The sequence below is a fragment of the Tachypleus tridentatus genome, chromosome 8, assembly GCF_004210375.1.
Source record: "Tachypleus tridentatus isolate NWPU-2018 chromosome 8, ASM421037v1, whole genome shotgun sequence".
In the NCBI taxonomy this organism is placed as follows: Eukaryota; Metazoa; Arthropoda; class Merostomata; order Xiphosura; family Limulidae; genus Tachypleus; species Tachypleus tridentatus.
Window position 1 is genome coordinate 125,830,219 of NC_134832.1, and position 22,085 is coordinate 125,852,303.

Consider the following 22,085-nt stretch of genomic DNA (forward strand, 5'->3'; position numbering starts at 1 on the left):
AGTACCATCTTCCTACAAAGTATTATTAACCAAGTAACAAGATCATATTTCAGTTTTGTAACGCGCCTATAACTGAAGGTGCAGATTACATTGTAGAGGGCGTGCTTAGAAAGGAACACCTTTACACCTATGTTAATAAACATAATCAAACATCTAAGACGCCCTCTACATTTCTACACTCAATTACACAATCCCCTTCAAACAAGTGGTCAGCTATCGGTCAGTGAACCTGACGATGACCGAAGAAGGTCGAAACATTGTTCGCTCCTCTACATAAAAATATTCCCAACCCATATCAGTCGTTTTTACATATATATGAAACGTTCTAATGTTTCTTCTGACAATGTATACTTTGTTTCATAACTTTTCGGTGTTCCAATACCTACTTCCTATCGTTTTTACATATATATGAAACGTTCTAATGTTTCTTCTGACAATTCATACTTTGTTTCATAACTTTTCGGTGTTCCAATACCTACTTCCTATCGTTTTTACATATATATGAAACGTTCTAATGTTTCTTCTGACAATGTATACTTTGTTTCATAACTTTTCGGTGTTCCAATACCTACTTCCTATCGTTTTTACATATATATGAAACGTTCTAATGTTTCTTCTGACAATTCATACTTTGTTTCATAACTTTTCGGTGTTCCAATACCTACTTCCTATCGTTTTTACATATATATGAAACGTTCTAATGTTTCTTCTGACAATTTATACTTTGTTTCATAACTTTTCGGTGTTCCAATACCTACTTCCTATCGTTTTTACATATATATGAAACGTTCTAATGTTTCTTCTGACAATTCATACTTTGTTTCATAACTTTTCGGTGTTCCAATACCTACTTCCTGTCGTTTTTACATATATATGAAACGTTCTAATGTTCCTTCTGACAATTTATACTTTGTTTCATAACTTTTCGGTGTTCCTATACCTACTTCCTAAATCTTTTATTTAAACATATTTATACTTGCTTCATAGGTTTTTCTGATCTAAGTTTCAAGAGTGACTAGGATTCAGGCCTATCTTTCTAATAGTTTTTTTCTTACAGCTATCTCTTGACATTTCCTCCCTTTGTTGGTATCTTCAATATAATTCTTTTCTAACATCACATCTATTAGTTCAGTAGTGAGTGCTCTCTTCGCCATAAGAAAGAACTTACAATATTATCAACGTAATATTCTATTATTTTGCTTCCTTGAAAGACATATTAAAAAAAACATTCACTGTTTCAATGTCAGTCATTCAATTATGTCGCCAAATTTATGTTTTTGTAATTTTGTTTTAATTCTACTGACTTTCTTAAGGTGTTTGTTATTCTGCATTTGATGTGTTTATTACTTAACAGAGTGTGTAAAGTGCTTATAAAGATTTGTTTACATGCCGTTTGCTATGTGTTTCATATTTGCATTTATATTACACACCTGGCTCATTCCTGCGATAAGTGCGTTCGTACTTATGATAATAAAGATTTAATGAGCATCTTGCCATATAATAAACAACCGGCGATAATCCAGAAATAATAACCAGCTATTGAAGATCTTGCCATATAATAAACAACCAGTGATAATCCAGAAATAATAACCAACTATTGAAGCTTTTGCCATATAATAAATAACTGGCGATAATCCTACAAATAATAACCAAGTATTGAAGATCTTGCCATACAATAAGTAACTGGCGATAATCATACAAATAATAACCAACTATTGAAGATCTTGCCATATAATAAACAACCAGTGATAATCCAGAAATAATAACCAACTATTGAAGCTCTTGCCATATAATAAATAACTGGCGATAATCCTACAAATAATGACCAACTATTGAAGATCTTGCCATATAATAAGTAACTGGCGATAATCATACAAATAATAACCAACTATTGAAGATCTTGCCATATAATAAATAACTGGCAATAATCCTACAAATAATAACCAACTATTGAAGATCTTGCCATATAATAAACAACTGGTGATAATCCTACAAATAATAACCAACTATTGAAGATCTTGCCATATAATAAACAACCGGTGATAATCCAGAAATAATAACCAACTATTGAAGCTTTTGCCATATAATAAATAACTGGCGATAATCCTACAAATAATAACCAATTATCGAAGCTCTTGTCATATAATAAGTAACTGGCGATAATCATACAAATAATAACCAACTATTGAAGATCTTGCCATATAATAAACAACCGGTGAGAATCCAGAAATAATAACCAATTATTGAAGCTCTTGCCATATAATAAATAACTGCCGAATTTATTATACAAGAAAACAAAGACATTACGAGCGTTTTACTACGAAATAGTGAAAACAAAAAAAAATACTCCTTTACATAATAAATAAAAGAAGCCAACATTCGGAGACGAATGCAACCTGTCTCTATTATACAATCCCAAGATAGCCAATTCTGACAGTAGGAAAATCATGAAAAACAAAGAAAAGTAAAAATGTGTGTATATTACTTCTTGCTTCCTGCAAGAAAGTATCTTAGTACCATATCCCAGGTAAGTTAGTTTACATACACGTGAACAGTTCACGAAAACCCCAAATGGTACTTTCCTGACTAAAACGTTAAGCAAAAGACAAAAATTCCACAGTTATATATATATATATGTGTGTGTGTGTGTTTGAGACCTGCAAAGAGTATTTTGTCATTTAAACCAGCTAAATAATTGAACAACCTACCCCTAAAACTGTGGGTTTATGTCAATTTTGACCCCACAAAATGGGTATATCCTACATTTTTCAATGTGTATGTACGAAGTCTGTAAAAAAAGAAAGTATTCTTATATCAAAACTCATATAAACTGACCGAAAACTCTACAATTGTGCGTTTTTATTGCATCTTTACTTACCTGTATTTACAAAAATTGGCAAGTCCATTATTTTTGTTTGAAGATCTTCGATGCCTGTAGAAAAGTATACTTGTTCCAAGTCCTATGTAAAGTTGTCAAAATGTGGTCGGGTAACTGACTAGCTCTTTTGTGAGATCTGACCTCACTAAAAATGACTCAAAACAGGGAAATACAATTTTTTTAAGGTAATATGTTGAGCGTTGAAAATTTATAATTGTGCCAATTTTTGCCTTGATTGCTGTAAATACGACTGCACAGCAACCAAAATATACATTTTGAGGTAGTTTATTTTTTGACTCCATAAAATCCTTAAAAAGGCCTAAATGAAAAAAAAAATCACTATATTATGAAATGAAGGAAAAGTGGTAGACTGAAAAGTGTTGAAAGGAAAAACAATAGAAAAGAAGCATGGTTCTATGCGGAGACATAAGAATAGGCGGACTTCTTACCACATAACTACAACAATAGAACATCATACCACATAACTACAACAATAGAATATAATACACCTAACACACAACAATAGAACTTCTTACCACATAACTACAACAATAGAATATAATACCACCTAACACACAACAATAGAACTTCTTACCACATAACTACAACAATAGAATATAATACCACCTAACACACAACAATAGAACTTCTTACCACATAACTACAACAATAGAATATAATACCACCTAACACACAACAATAGAACTTCTTACCACATAACTACAACAATAGAATATAATACCACCTAACACACAACAATAGAACTTCTTACCACATAACTACAACAATAGAATATAATACCACCTAACACACAACAATAGAACTTCTTACCACATAACTACAACAATAGAATATAATACCACCTAACACACAACAATAGAACTTCTTACCACATAACTACAACAATAGAATATAATACCACCTAACACACAACAATAGAACATCTTACCACATAACTACAACAATAGAATATAATACCACCTAACACACAACAATAGAACTTCTTACCACATAACTACAACAATAGAATATAATACCACCTAACACACAACAATAGAACATCTTACCACCTAACACACAACAATAGAACATCATACCACATAACACACAACAATAGAACATCGTATCACATAACACAACAATAAAACATCATACCACACAACACACAACTTTGAAACATAATACCACATAACAAACAACTGCCAAATCTCTGCGGCCTAATATACAACTGACGAACCTTTTACTACGTGTAAACCAATTAGTAAAACCTTCTACCACACGAAAACAACAGGCGAACTTTTGCCCACATAACTATGTGGTTCTGTTTAACAGGAATGTCAGAGAACGTTAACCACGCAAGGCTTCCAGCATTTCGAAAACCGCCAAAATCATCAATTTTCAAACTACGATTGACATCCATATCAGAAATGGTTTACGAACGATGTGAACTTCAGTTGTTCACTTGGTTGATGTTAGAAAACGAATAAATGGGAAATTAGAATGTTCGGTTGTTTTACCTATGCACATGTTTAAATCTTACATTATCAACCTGGGAAATGATCTAAGGCTTGATTCAACTTTTTGTACTTTGATACAAAAAGTTACACAAAACAGGATTTAAAAAATATGCAATTATATGTTAGTAAAAATTTGACTATAGGTCACTTATTATAAGCAATATTTATACAATTAAAACATTAACGTGTGTGCATGGAAGCTTATCTTGGTACATAACTGATATACGGGTGTCTCGGTAAAACTTCTGTTTGATGTTAAATATTCATTCCATAATTAAAATAAAAACAAGTCTATAAATTTATCTATAATTTAATTGACACTTACGAACAATTTGTCAATTAGTCCATGAATCGAGATTAAAATACTTGAAAACCTTCTAAATCCGTGACTCAAATCCTGTAATGAAATAACAAACAGCTCAGAAAAGAAACTCTTACTTGTATGGGTTAATTATCTCTCATGTAAAGAATTAGTAAAAATATTTAAAGTTGTTAATTTGTGTTATTTATGATAAATGATTACAAAGAAAACACATATGATTAAAAATCATCAAATTTTAAGAAAAAAAACTGTTTCTTAACGATATATGTATATGTATTATACATGTTCTATACAGAAAAGTAAAAATTTCAAAAATAAAATAAAATAGTGTACACTGCTGGCCAAAATCTTAAGGCTAATGAGCATAAAGAAAAATTATGCATTTTGCGTTGTTAGACTCAACCACTTATTTGAGTAAAGCTTCGAAAGATGCAAATAAGAAAAAATAAAAATACAAAACTTTTTTAGCATTTAATAGGGAAAATGTGAACACTATAAAATTAGCCTACATACCAGCTGGTCAAAAGTTTAAGACCATATTGAAACAAAGCGTTAATTGGTAAATAAACAAGTAACGAAATTTAGTCATTTGTGTTCAAGCATTAGAGTTGTCAACATCTTCCAGTGACATCTCCTGTGTTACATTGGGTAAACACATGGCAAAGGCTAAAACGTTAACAGAGTTTGAACGTGGCAGAATTTTCGAGCTGCAAAAGCAAGGTCTCTCTCAACGTGTGATTGTTGGTGAGACTGGGTGTGGTAAAACTGCTGTTGCAAATGTCTTAAAAGACCCTGAGGGATACGGAACGAGAATTTTAAGTGGTTGGCTCAAGAAAATTTCGCCGGCGTTGAGCAGGAGGATTCGACGGATTGTCCAGCAAAACACCAGCCGATTGTCGAACCAGATTAAGGCCCTTACGGACACAAAATGCAGCTCAAGAACAATAAAACGGCATCTACGAGAGAAAGGCTTTAAAAACCATAAACGTCTTCAAAGGCCACGCCTCCTTCCACACCTCGAAACAGCTCGGTTAAACTTTGCTGAGAAGCACCAAACATGGGACGTAGAAAAGTGGAAGAAGGTTTTGTTCTCTGGTGAAAAAAAAAATAATCTGGATGGTTCAGATGGCTTCCAACATTACTGGCACGATAAGGATATCTCACCGGAGACATTTTGTACACGACACAGTGGAGGAGGTTCCATCATGATCAGGGGTGCTTTCCCCTTCCATGGAACAATGAAGCTTCGGGTTATACAGGGGCGTCAAACAGCAGCTGGCTAATTGGCATGTTTGAGAGATCATCCTTATTGACTAACGGCCCTCGCTTGTGTGGAAATGACTGGATCTTTCAGCAGGACAAAGGACTTTTATATGGCGAATAACGTGATTCTTTTGGACCATCCAGCGTGATCGCCCGAACTGAACCCTATTGAAAAATTTTGGTGGTGGATGGCAAGGGAAGTCTGTAGAAATGGACGTGAATTCCAAACAGTACATGATCTTCGTGAAGCCATCTTCACCACTTGGAATAACATTCCAGCCAGCCTTCTGGAAATACTTATCTCGACCATGCCAAAGCGAATGTCTGCAGTTATTCTCAATGACGGCCGTGCAACTCACTACTGAGACCTCTTGTTGGGTATTTCCTACCCTGTTTGGGATTTCTTTTTGGTATGGTCTTAAACTTGGTTTGGGATTTCTTTTTGGTATGGTCTTAAACTTGGTATGGTCTTAGTATTTAGGCTAATTTCATAGTGTTCACATTTTCCCTATTAAACAATGCTACACAGTTTTTTAATTTTTTTTCTCCTTTTTTTATTTTCATCTTTCGAAGCTCTACTCAAATAAGTGGTTGAGTCTAGCAACGCTAAATGCATATTGTTTTCTTTATGTTAATTGGCCTTAAGATTTTGGCCAGCAGTGTATATACTGAAACCGTAACTACAGAGTTACACTTGTGATACAAATAATTTCATATAAAATTATTCAATTTAGCGCAGTAAGCACTATGATCATTTGTGAAGCAAAATATAAAATATTTCAGTGTGACAAGTCACCAAAGTTTTTCTGCGTAATTCAATGCTTTAATTTGTTAGACGTAGCTTCGTAGCCTCAAGATTACGCTTGGGCAATATAAGGCCCTTCATGGCCAGGTTGTTTAGGCACTCGACTCGTAATCCGAGGCTCGCGGGTTCGAATCTCCGTCACGCCAAAAATGCTCGCCCTTTCAGCCGTGGGGGCGTTATAATGTGACGGTCAATCTCATTTTTCGTTGGCAAAAGAGTAGCCCAACAGTTGGTGGTGGATAGTGATGGCTATCTGCCTTCCATCAAGTCTTACACTGCTAAATTAGGGATGGCTAGCGCAGATAGCCCTCGTGTAGCTTTGCGCGAAATTCGAAACAAACCAAACCAGGCCATTTGGATATACTTTTTACGCAATCACAAGAGTGGTGATCAAATACAACTATTTTGTCAGACAAGATTATTCGAAGAGTTAGCTGCATACATTCTATAATTTCCAATTTATGGACGACTAATATGCGTATAGCTTCACGCGGAAATTTTGAAACAACAAGATAAGTTCAATAATTAAAACAAACACGCTTTCTTAACTCAAAAGACAATTTCGTAAGAACTCGAGTGAATCAGCACCACGACTGATGTCTTGTAACGCTAAAAATCGGGTATTAATACCCACGATAGGCAGATAACAGATAGCTTATTGTGTAACTTAGCTCTTACCATCAAAACAAACAAGAACGCGGCCACAAAGCTGATTTTGATGGACAAATAAAAGTGTGATCACAGACGATTTGAATATTATTATGGTTGTCAAAGTGTATCATAACAAATCCTTAGATAAGACAGTTAATCTCCGTTAATTCTATGGTATCGTAATGGATGATCTCAAGAGTTACAGGGTACATGAAACATTCAAGTCAATGACGACTAGAACTGTGTAGAGGACATCCTAAAATGACACATGGGATAAAAAGGTATTGTAAATCCAGTAGTTAACTACAGTTTCAAAATATATACACCATTTGATACACGAGCTAAAAGCAATCTTCTATAGGAAGAACTATATTTTGAATATTTACAATTTCAAAGCACAAACAAAAGCTTCTACTCTAAATATAAAATATATATGTTGATACGGCGTGAAGAAATACTTTGATATCACTGAAAAATGCTCTAATTTTGAATAATGATCTAGTTTTGTACGTGACGTGGTCTAGGTCGGGTTGTGATGTTTAAAAACCTATCAGATTTTCCATTCTTACCACCAGGTTTTGGCATCATGCAACGCTTTGCCATTATTATCGTTTTCCACTAACTTTTAACTCTGTTTGTGATGACAGTTGATATTTTAACAAGTACTTTGTATTTATTAACAGGGACGATACTTGAAGTTATGAGACGCAACGATTTTAAGTATAATAAAAATTTTAACACATACTACATGTTTCGACAGATCATTGGTATATCTTCTTCAGGTATGATAAAAATTCAAACAAAATACACCTGAAAAAGATATACCAATGCTCTGACGATACGTGTAGTATGTATTAATTTTTTTAATTATACTTAAACAGGGGTGTTAGCGATTCTCCACCTTCTGTAGCTCAAACTATGGTAATCCAAACTATCACATATTTTCAGTGGATGTGCTCAACTGGACTATTACTTTACAAAACAGATTTAAAAGTAATCCGTTAAAAATACCCGAGATATAATATCTTCAAATTGTATCGAATTTCTTCCTATTTTTTATTCACGCCAAAAGTACGAAACCTTTATTTGATAGAAAAACACACTTAACTTTTCTGGATTTTTTTTTTCAAATCTGCTACACTGATAAATCTCTTCAACTTATAATTATTAACCTAATTTAGTGTAAATACAAGCCACACGTGCAAATATATTCAACAAATATCGCTCAGAAGTAACGAAAATTTTGCGCATACCTACCCAAAGAAGTCGCTGAATAGCATTACTACAGTTTTATATAAAAGAAAAGTGGACCTTTTTTGTCATTTAAGTTAAATACGGCTGTTTAAGAGCAACAAAACTATAGAGTGAAGGAATCTACAGACATACAAGTATTGGTTAGGCCAAACACATTAGATTAGCAAGTTTTTAAATGAATTATACGGGTGGACTGTTATTACTCATTATTCATTGCCGATGTTCAAGCACAGATTTACCACTTTCTATGAAATTCTCCAAATTGAAAAGCGTTTAGCATCACGTCATATTACCTTAACCTATTAGGATAAATAATGATACTTAATACAGCTGTACCAACTGCGTGGGAGAAAGCGTGATGACAAGAAACTGTTAATTGACTTCAATGGAGCAAGTATAAAGGAAGTTATGAACACTTTTTTAGAAAGGAAACTACAGCACCGTATATTTTAAAGAATCTAGTTGGTCTGTTCCAAATAATGAGGAGGCCCGGAATGGCCAGGTGGTTAAGGCGCCCTACTCGTAATCCGAGGGTCGCGGGTTCGAATCCCCGTCACACTAAACGTGCTCACCTTTCCAGCCGTGGGGGCGTTATAATGTGCGATCAATCCAACTATTCGTTGGTAAAATAGTAGCCCAAGAGTTGGCGGTGGGTGGTGATGACTAGCTGCCTTCCCTCTAGTGTTACACTGCTAAATTAGGGACGGCTAGCACAGATAGCCCTCGAGTAGCTTTGTGCGAAATTCCAAAACAAACTATTATTGCTTTCGTGTTTTGCTTTGTCCTTAAGTTACATTTTCCGAAAAATGAGCCGATAATTGTACCGTACATTATGGTCTAGTAAAAACCCTCAGGTGATTTTTACAGTAGTATAAATTACGTGTGTTCATAGCGCAGAAGTAAGAAAGCTCATTTGGATTTCATATTACAATGTCCTGAAAAATCTGTTGAAAATGAGTTACTTGTGTGTATGGTCCGTAAACATGATTTCTGAACATATTGCATAAAACCTTTAGAATTTACTTTCATGTAGATACATGTAGTGTAGTTTTAACAAGGCAAAACACAGTAATTTGTTGACAATAGGCAAACATTGTGTTTTATTATTAACTTAATCTTTTTACTTGACATCTTCAAAGCTCAGTATAATTTACTTATCAAATAACATTATTAATGGACAGTTATTGTATACATTGACTTTCCTGGTTTAAAGACCATACGTTTAAACACATAGAAAACAGGAGACAGTACATTAGTTATCTTTCCCTAGTTTTGGATTTTTTTTTATCAAGTTAACTAAATAATAGATGGCGTGATGAAAATTTTATTCCATTATAAATCATGAAATTGAAATCAATGTCATTGACGTAGTATATTTTACAAATATATAAGATTTTTATGCAAATTTCTACTAAAAGAGAAAATATTTGTAATGATTCGCACAGTAAAATCTTTCAAAAAATAATTTCAAATAATATCATTTCTGTCCAAGAAATTTTCCAAATGAGATTTTGATGTCTTCTTAGTAGCAGTTATTTGCTTCAACGGAAACCAATGGAGTTATTACTTTTTATTACCTGACACGTGCAAATCCACATCCAGTAACGAGAATTCTGCGATATTTCAGAATCCAAAATGTTAATTAGATCAAATTTATTTGATTAGATGACGTTTATATCAATGACGATCACTTAAAAATTTATTCCGACTATAAAACAGCAAGAGAATCGATGTAACGTAGTTCATTTTATAATCACTGTACCGTTTAAATGTAAATGCCAGAGAAACTCGTAAAATATAGTTATGGTCGGCTTACTGGTTATAAAAAAGCTACAATTTTTATCGTAAAACTTAAATTAAACCCATATATCTTTTATCTCCAATATATAAAGCTGTTACTTCTAGGATTTCGTCTTTCCATATCTTTTTACTTTCAATGAATTTTAATAATTAGGAGGTTTCTTTTCAGCTTACAAAAGTATCTTCAAAACTAGATAAAAATGTGCCTACAACTAATGTAGAGTTGGTCTTTTTAACGCTGAAATCAGTTTTTTCGCTAAATAACTAAATATTATGATTTTATAGAACTGGGCCCGGCATGACCAGGTGGTTAACACACTCGACTCGCAATCTGAGGGTCGCGGGTTCGAATCCCTGTCATACCAAACGTGGGGACGATATAAGGATACGATCAATCGCACTATTTGTTGGTAAAAAAGTAGTCGAAGATTTCGCTGTGGGTTGTGATAAGTAGCAGTCTTACACTGCTAAATTAGGGACAGCTAGCGCAGATAGTCCTCGTGTAGTTTTGCATGTAATTCAAAACAAATTATAGAACTGAGTTTTTTATTTAATTATCATAACCTATTAAGCTGTAAGTTCGAAACCATAAATAAATTGTCAAAATGTAATATTTTAAAACATACAAGAAGCGTTTTGTCTTGAAGATGTTCTCAAGCACATTTAAAAGCTTTTTCCTGTATTATCATTGTCTATCTTTTAGATGTCTCTACTTTTGTAACTTTCCCATTGTTCGTTTGTGCGCAAGAACCTAACAACTTGTATACTTCAGTATTTTTGAACCATTTTAATAACGAGGCCCACATAAGCACTGATAGCCTATTGTGTAGCTTTATGCTTAACTTTAAATAAACAAACATAATGACCCACACGAACTTCAAAATTTTCCCCTGACCCACCGCGGAAAATCACATATGAGAAAATATTGTTGTAGTTAAGATTTTGCGATATTTTTGTAGTTTTCTTTATACTTTTGTTTTATGACAACAGTTGTAAGGTATTGTTACCTATTCTTAAACCTTTCAGCGACCCATCTTAAATTGCTTGTGGCCCGCCAGTAGACAGCCCGAGACCCATTGTTTGAGAAATTTTGGTATAGATAAAAAAAAAGACAACAACAAACAAATAAAAAATTACGTTACTTCAAAGTTCAATATTTTGTGAATGGTATTAGCTTGGAGTCAGAACTTTATAAGCATTTCCTTTAGTTAAAGAATCGTATAATAATCTTTCTTTTAACTTAAAGATTACTATACTACACACGAACATAAACCATAGCTATATTTTTTATTGAAGGTTAACCGCCCACTCGATGAAGAAAAATTCCATTTGTTGTTAAGTAAAACAAATCTACGTATTATGTAAATGATTTTATTTAAACATCAACAATCATTTATTTAACATCAAATGGTGTGAATTTCTAAAATAAATGAACTGGTTATGGGTTTACGTTCTAAATTTTCATTTTTATGTTTTCTAGAAGTATAATTTAAAAACTTATATTTAATTTCTAAAGAAAATAAAATGTTTTTATGTTTTCTTTTGAAATTAAAATTTACTTTACCCTGAGTAAAATCAATAATCAATTCTTCTAATGTATTGAAAGACATAAAAACACAGTTGGTAAACCACTAAATACGATTCATAAATACGTAAGGATACTTTTATTTTATTTTATTTCAACACAGAAAAAGGATACGAGAAGAACAAATCACATGATTAAAGTGCTTTATGCAAAATTGTTATTTTAAAGTATATGAATACTTTTCTGAATGGATTTAAGCAATCAATTTAAAATAGGTATCTAAACAATCTACAGAAAAAGTAATTCTGCACTGAAATTATTTGTTTTTGTTTGAATTTCGCGCAAAGCTAAACGAGAGCTATCTGCGCTAGCCGTCCCTAATTTAGTAGTGAAAGACTAGAGGGAAGGGAGCTGTATATCACCACCAACTCTTAGGCTACTCTTTTACCAACGAATAGTGGGATTGACCGTCACATTATAATGTCCCCACTGCTGAAAGGGCGAGCATGTTTGGTGTGACGGGGATTTGAACCCACGACCCTCGTATGACAAGTAGAAAGCCTTAACCCACTTGGCCATGCTGGGCTTGCACTGAACTTACTAAGAGCGAAGCTGAACAAGTCCTGTTTGAATAAACTAAAAAAAATACACAAAACGTTTTAATGAATCGCCCATCTGTTGTTATTTTCCATTTTTCTTAAACATGGTTAATACAAGGCCATCTGGTTAAGGAATATTTCATGTAAAAATAATGCCACATCGTTAACTAATAGCTACGCTATTCCAAAGCTAGAACAGCTTGTGTTGGATGTGTGTGGTTCTTGTATACTGCTGATGTCTTCCACAATCATTTTCTTTTCTTTTTTCTAAACAGGTTATTTTATTCTCAACCGTGTACTTTGCCTAATGTCCTTCCGTGAAAACCATAAATGAAATTTCGTGTTGCCAACATTAAGAACAGTAAACACTTCTTTTATTCTTATAAACACAACCTTACGACTGATTCCACGTTGTCAGGTTTTCACGTTTGTTTCTAAAGAACTTTTATCGATGCTATGTGCAAGTACCATACTCTTTTTGAACTTTCAACAACTCATTTTATTAGAAAAGTATTAGTCAAAGGAAATAATAAATAACACAGTAATTATATTTTATATTGCAAAATTACAAAGTTATTGTTCAAAGGAAACAATGTCATAGCAATTAGATTGTAGAATTGCAACTACAATATATTTAATTAAACACTCGTTATTCATTATTTATCCTTATAGTGATAAGAAATGTGGACTTTAGAAATAAAATCAGCTTTCAGATAAATCTGTTTTACGTCTGTCGTCGAGGTATAGATATTAAACCTCTATCAAATGCTTTTATTTAGATTATATTAAGATGTTTATACACAATTATTAGGGCCTGGAATAGCCAGGTGAGTTAAGGCGTTCGACTCGTAATATGAGGGTCGCGAGTTCGAATCCCGGTCGCACCAAACATGCTCGCCCTTTCAGCCGTGTGGGCGTTATAATGTGATGGTCAATCCTACTATTCGTTGGTAAAAGAGTAGCCCAAGAGTTGGCGGTGGGTGGTGATGACTAGCTGCCTTCCCTCTAGTGTTACACTACTAAATTAGGGACGGCTAGCACAGATAGCCCTCGAATAGCTTTGTGCGAAATTCAAAAACAAACACAATTACTACTAACATACGTATTTCGAACAATGTAAGAATATTTTTTTAAAATATTTAGAGGAAACTGGGAAAAACATGCAATTATGATCTCATGACACATGAAGGTTTGCATCAGCTTTTCGTGTTGTGTCACCATAGATATCGAAACCAGAATTTTATCTCAGAGACTTGCCGCTGAGATACCGAAAGAATTTGTATAATGGTAATAAAATATTTGTTTTCAAATTTCGCATAAAGCTACACGAGTGCTATCTGTGCTCCTCGTCCCTAATTTAGCAGTGTAAGACTAGAGCGAAGGCAGCTAGTCATCACCACCCACCTACTCTTTTACCAACAAATAGTGCGATTGACCTTGACCTTATAACCTTTTTGGTTTTTTTAATACCATTTCATGAGATTTATAGTTTTAGCTTTCACAAGTCATTATTATGAAACATTCTGGAACACTGTCGGAAAGACAAGTTCATCAGCACAATATGCATGTAACCAACCCTTGAAGATTTGAAAAACATACAAAACCAATACAATAACTGTGATAAAAATGAAACGTTTTTGATAAATATTTCAATTTGTCGTCTCTTACGATAAAAGATAGGAAAATACACATTTTGTACTTTCATATTTTATAAATCGAACATGTTTGCTGTATATCATTATAGGATGTAGTTTAAAATCAAAATAAGTTGTATATTTACTATACTTTAACTCTGAAAATGAAGAACAGGTTTTGTTAGGTCACCGAGCAGTGAGTAGAATAGATACATCTATTCATGTACTTTACATAAATACATCAGTCTATTATTGGAAATTAGTACCATGAATATTAAAGCGACCATTTTTCGATATGATAATATTCTTCTAAGTTTTAAAATCTCGTGACAAAAGACATAGTATAGAAGAAAAGATATATCTATACTTTATAAGAAAAGTTCTTACAAGAACATTCCTATAAATTCACATAAAAACAGTATCAGACATTACTAACATGATTAGATTTAGTATCTTGCAATTATCATAATTATACAGAAAGATAAATGCACATTCATGAAATTCTCAACATGTGATGTTACATTAGGTTATTATTTTATGTTCCTCAGTTACTACGTTGTGGTTTTATCTAGAACTCATATATTTGTCATTAAAAACACCATTGTTTACAAACATAAGTGGCTAAAGTTTTTCAAGGTGCAATCAGTGAAATATTACTACAGTGCTGATATTTACATTCCGTGTAAAATCAGCCCCATAAAATCAGGGACAGCTTAAAAGGCATAGGATTGGAGGCCCTTCCTTACGTGAGGCCCTGAACAATTGCCCAGTTTGCCTATGCATAAAACGGAAAGAATAACAAAATATTTTCTTGTTCTGACACATTTGCACAGTACTGCACACTTCCATTTCACATCAGTCCACTGTTGTGAATAGAACACTTCACTTTCTTCCTGCAGAGACACAAAGTTACTTTTGACCCAGCTGACCCAGCACCTTATGAGGAGAGACTATATACCTTTAAAAATGTTTGAAACTTCTCTGTATTTATAGTTTTTGTTTTATGCCCTTATGATATTGGAACACTTTGTATAATAAACACCTTTAAAAGGATACCACATGTAACCATCAGCTATGTCAAGCATACATAGATATTTATTGGAGCTTAAATCACAGAAAGATCTGGTTATTTGCATTCCTAGTAGCGATATTATTAACTGATTCTTTACAAAACCATACAACATCAATAATACCGAGAAATATTCTGTACAATAATAATGTCTTGCAATTCAAATAAAATCTTGACTGTTATTATTTAGATAGTGTGCGTTTACTCCTTTGATGAGATATTAGTTAACAATTGTATCTACTTTTGATCTGTTCTAAAAGCTAAGAAATAATTTTGCTTCTTCGACTTGGTTTGATATTTGACTTTATATAACTCAGTTAACATGTTCGATTTAATGTAGACATATGAAAGTATGTGTGTGTGTGTGTGTATATATATACATATACATGTATAATATGCAACAAAACTCAAGTATACGTATTAACTTTCATTTTTTTATTTTCAACTCCTGACAAACATCTTAATTATTAATATGCCTCAGGGTACTTCTTATTGGTTGCTTTGTTTAATGAGGAGAAACCCACTTGAAATATATCTCAGAGCAGCTGATATGAGTATTAACACTTTTATTGACAAGGAGAGAACAACGTTTCGACCTTTCTAGGTCATCTTCAGATCAAGAAAGAGAGAGTTTGCAAGTCACCGTTGCCGGACACATGTTTTAAGAACGAGAGTATAGACGGATACAGGATTGCAGGGGGCGTTGCAGGTGGATGGTAGGTTATTAATTAGTATAGGTATAAAGGTTTTCCTTTGTATTAGATTAATTTCTGTTTTAGTTGGTATATAAGCAGGGCTTCTTTGATTTTGCGTTTGTTTATATTTGTTTCCCTACTTAGTACCTGGATGTTTTCTATGGTTATGTTGTGTTTATTTGATTTGCAGTGTTCAAAAACGTATGAAGGTGTTTTTTGTGTTCTTTAAATCTTGTTTCTCCAATATAAAAGTCGTGACAGTTGTTGCATTGTATTTTATAAATTATGCTGGTGTTGTGTTTGTCAGTATAGTTTTTACATAGTATGAACTTTAGTTTTGTATCTGGTTTTTGAATAAATTTGGTATTTACTGAAATGTTGTGTTTTGTTATAAGTTCCCGTTTATACTCTTGTCCCTAAAACATGTATCCGTCAATGGTCACATTCAAACTCTGTCTTTCTTAACCTGAAAATGACTTAGGAAGGTCGAAAAGTTGTTCTCTCCATTTTATTGATAAGGGGCATTACCAGCCGGGGCCTTGGCATGGCCAAGTGTGTTAAGGCGTTCGACTCGTAATCCGAGGATCGCGGGTTCGAATCCCGGTCGCACCAAACACATTTGTCCTTTCAGCCGTGGGGGCGTTATAATATGACGGTCAATCCTACTATTCGTTAGTAAAAGAGTAGCTCAAAAGTTGGCGGTGGGTGGTGATGACTAGCTGCCTTCCCTCTAGTCTTACACTGCTAAATTAGGGACGGCTAGCGCAGATAGCCCTCGAGTACCTTTGCGCGAAATTAAAAAAAAAAGAAACAAACCATCCAGCCGTTCTGAGATATATTGGATGCATTGCTTCCTTTTGGTCGTTACTACTTCAAAGCCTTTTAGTGGCACTGACTTGCAACATTAGAAACCGGGTTTCGATGCCTGTGGTTGGCAGAACACAGACACACATTTCTTCTCTCTGGCAGTAGTTCAAAAGTAGGGATAGCGGTAGAGAGCCTTAATAACTTTGCCATAAACACGAAATACAAATTTGTCGTGCATTCATCGTTTTGTTTTGTGGTACTTTGTTTTCAAGTTAGTAATTTTAATACATCGTGTAAAATGTACATAACAGTTACAGTGCAAAACACTTATTATTCTGTTTTATTTATATTCTAAACCCACTAATACGTTAATATGTATAATTTATTTGATGGGCAGCTAGTTATACATATGGTTAGTTATAACCTTGTTGTTTTCTTAATCGTTTTCTTGTTTCAATAAAATTGCTATAAACGAACATTCGCAACAGTTTCAATTCCAATAGTAGATTTCTATTGCCACGTTTACTGTGAGTAAAAGATTTTCTTAAAGACAAACAAAGTACACACTAAACCGCACTTTTCATGTCTCAAAATATAAGGAATAATAACTTGTGGTTCTCTTGTTGAACTTCACAAATTCTGCCTCGAAGGTATCAAGCTTTCTAATTAACAATATTTTACCATGACAAGACTAACAGGATACATATTGAAAACAAGACTGTTTCTTATAATGTAAACTAATTAATGATTTCTGAGTTTCCTTTAAATAATAAAAAATACATCTTTCTGTATTACCTAGTGAAGAAAAGTTTTATTTATTTCAGTCACATGACATTCTGAGCGACCAACACTAACTCGTCGCTAAGAGCATCACGAAACACCAGCCTACTTCTCTGTTCTGGTTTGAAAGCAGCAAAATTCCAAGTACCTGGATTTAAAATCTCGTTTTATCTATAGATTTAAGTCTTTAATGTCCAATAACTCCTATATATCCACACGTAAATAAAAATACGATGTAGTATTCCGTAAGTTCGGAGTTTAATTTAAAAACAGAAATACTTACACGTATTGGCAAACTTTCTGGTAAAAAGAATTTCACCACGTGTTTACGTTACGTCTATATCTCAAAGTTCTGGACAGGAAATTGCCATTTAGGTATTTACATGATGTAAACTCTAGTGACGACAGACAAAGGATGTTTCACTGGAGAATGCAAACACGCTAAACGTACTATGTGTCTTACAGCTCTGTGACCATATTGGAAGTAGAACGAACTTTCATTGAGTAGCTATGTTAACATTGTTCTTTGAATGTTCTAGTCTGATCTTTGCTTCAAGCCTTATGTCAAACCAACGGTTTGACACAAAACAAAACGAACGAAGAAAATGAATGTAACGAAGTTGAAAATTTGAATGAAATATGTTTTATCTTTGTTTTACGTATCAAGTGTTCAAATCTAACGTGACGAATATAATATTTCCATGAATATCTCAATTACCGGAAATGTTTAATATAAGAAAGGTGTTGTTTTTTCTTTTGTTTGAAAATTAATCGTCATATGTCTTATTAATGTTATGTCTAGAATCGGATCATGGTATGTCTCATTAATATTATGTCTGGAATCAAATAATAATATGTCTCATTAAAATTGTGTCTGGCATCAGATAATGATATGTCTCATTAATGTCTGACATCAGATAATGATATGTCTCATTAATGTTATGTCTGGCATCAGATAATGATATGTCTCATCAATGTTATGCCTGGCATCAGATAATGATATGTCTCATTGATGTCTGACATCAGATAATGATATGTCTCATTAATGTTATGTCTGGCATCAGATAATGATATATCTCATTAATGTCTGACATCAGATAATGATATGTCTCATTAATGTTATGTCTGGCATCAGATAATGATATGTCTCATCAATGTTATGCCTGGCATCAGATAATGATATGTCTCATTGATGTCTGACATCAGATAATGATATGTCTCATTAATGTTATGTCTGGCATCAGATAATGATATATCTTATTAATGTTATGTCTGGCATCAGGTAATGATATGTCTCATTAATATTATTCAGATAAATTAGGCATAGTATTTGTGTGATTAATGATATTTCGTACGAATATTCTTAACATTTAAAACATAAACCTTTCTGTAACGAAAGGAAAAAACGCTGTGTGTTACAATAAGGCATATAAGACCCATTTGTTTGAAACTCTCCATATAAAAATGTCCTGCCCATCTTCACGAATTCGGGATACTAAAGAGTAAACTTAATTGTCCGCTTGGATTTTATTTTTCCATTATAACTTTTATGACAGTTATAAACAGTTAAGTTTATCTTGACCTGTATTCAGGGACAACGAATCATTAACATAATGTTTACACGTGATAGGTGACAGTAGTTTATTGGTTAAAATATCATTGTATTATTTTGGTACATTAAGATAAGGAACTCTATGACTGAAGAAATACATAAGAAATTTGTTTATTTCGGAAATTTAGCTCAAATCAACTTGGAGTCTGCATTAGTGGTCCTTAATTTATAAGTGAGACACTAGAGAGACGAGAGATAGTGAACACCACCCATCTCCAACTCTTGGGCCACTCTTTTACCCCAAAATAGTGGGTTTGAGCATCACATTATAACGCTTCCACTGCTGAAAGAGGGAGCAGGTTTGATAAAGGAATTCAAAATAGCAACCCTCGGATTGCGAGTCGAACAATTTAACTATCATACTGTGCCAAACCATAAGATAGCAATTTTCTGCTGTTATAGAAGCATAAGTTAAGCAATCTCATCTTTACTATCGTCGGTATTGTAACCGTTCCCTTACAATACGTATCCCTCCATGGAGATTGGAGCTTGTCTCATGGGAATGTTCATCACATTGTTCTTTATGGATGATTTTTAGGACAAGATTGTTAGTTAAGCTGGATAACATTGTCTTTAACCTTAGCCAATTGCAAGTAAATGATCTGTAGTATCTTTCCCTGGTGAGCTCTGGGAAGGTTATCTGGGTTATTCATGTATTTAACTCCAATACAGGCTCGTTCATCTTTTCTGTTTTTCTGGTATTTGTTAACCATGAATATCTAGTAGTTAGTTAAGATAAAGTAGTCAAAGTCATCAACGTAACAGGAACAGCCTCTTTTTTATTATTTTGTCTGTTGTCAGCCTGATATGAATCTGTATTATTACTAAAATTATTAATAAATAGGCATTTAAAACTAGATGAAAATGAAAAAAAATGTTCTCTCCGTCTTTACTAATTTTCTGTTTTAATTAAACTGTAATCCTGGGGATATTGTGTTACACAAACAATTTGGGGATTAAATTTTGGACTTTTTTTTAACCTTGTATTAACTTTCGAAAATTTTTGTTTCAAATTTTTTCACAAATCCTTGAAGATCACTTTCGTGGATGAAACAAAAATGACAGACTAAAGTTTTTGGACAGAAGTGATTGTCAAATGGCTGACAATATTTTTATATTGATAAAATGACTGTAACAAAGACTTCCAAGCAGATAAATAACCAAAAACTTAAGAAGGTTGTATCTCTTAAAGCAGACACATAATGATACTAATCCAAAGCCAAATCAGCCAAGTGAAACACATCGTGATACTAATCTAAGTCCAAGTGAAACACATCGTGATACTAATCCAAGTCCAAGTGAAACACATCGTGATACTAATCCAAGTCCAAGTGAAACACACCGTGATACTAATCCAAAGCCAAGTGAAACCCATCGTGATACTAATCCAAAGCCAAGTGAAACACATCGTGCTACTAATCCAAGTGAAACACATAGTGCTACTAATCCAAAGCCAAGTGAAACACATCGTGATACTAATCCAAGTCCAAGCCAATTAAAACAAACACATTAACAGCTCATGTCGAAACCAGTAACATAGGCCCCCATATAATAATAATAATAATACCCCAAGTCCAAAACAGCTAAAATGTATTGACACCGTTATATTTTCCTTTTATATTTCATAAGCTCAAGACATGTTCAGTGATACGTTAAGTCTTCACTCGTTACCCAGCGGATTTGAGTATTCCAAATATAGAAGACACCTAAAGCAACACCTCGAACAACTGAAACCCAAATTAAATATATCAATCCTATTTTGTTTTCATGTTTAATTAAACGACCTTTCCTTGTAATTTAGGATTTATTTCGAAATTTTTCATTGTTTCGTAATAGTTTTTTTACATCTTGTACTTCAGACAGCGCTTTGTTATCGAACAGAATGTCATTAATAGTTTGATCATGCGCAGTTATATCGTGATTTCAAATGCATTTGATGAGTGCATGTTGATTTCGCATTATGTCTAGAAGAATATTTTACAATTTTTTCTGAACTTATAGAGGGCGTAATTACAGCATCTATTAAAACCGTCGACCTATAAAATTCACGTTTTTTAACGAAAGCTTAACGCCTTTAATGAGCTCTTCATTCGTTTGATGAACATTTATCTATCGCTGTTCATGATCAGTCGTCCACAACGTTCGAGAAAGCCACGCCCGAATAACACGCTTATAGGTTATGATTGACAGCCCACTAAGGAATTAAAGGCTGGTGTTTAGTTGTTCTATTTATGGTACCATGTGATAAGGCCCTTGTATGAGAAAAATTCAAATGATTTATATACATGTTGATACGCTGTTCTGGCAACAAAGAATAAATCTAGTTGCAAATCTTGCCCACGTGGCATGCGATTATCACAGCCAGTATAAATTTCAGTAGAGAGAAATTAATTTTGTAAGAATAGCAATAAAACTTTTGTTGTGGATGCATGATCAGTCGTCATAGTAACATGAACTTTTAAAGTGATATATTGCTTTTGATATATATAAAAAACACATACGGTGACCTATGTTATCATATAAGTTCCAGGATGTAGTATTAGAGAAAACTTGTGTAACTTTGCTATTTCTTTTTACATAGAGTGACATAGCTCAGTCTCGATAAGTTAAGCTCTGGTTAATTGTTGATGTCATATTTAGATATGAAAAAGCTAAGTAACAGTTATCTACGTACAACCGTTCCTATTGTTGAACTGATAAACTAGAGGGATGTCTTGTTTTGTTTTTGAATTTCGCGCAAAGCTACACGAGGGCTATCTGCGCTAGCTGTCCGTAATTTAGCAGTGTAAGGCTAGAGGGAAGGCAGTTAGTCATCACCACCCACGGCCAACTCTTGGGCTACTCTTTTACCAACGAATAGTGGGATTGACAGTC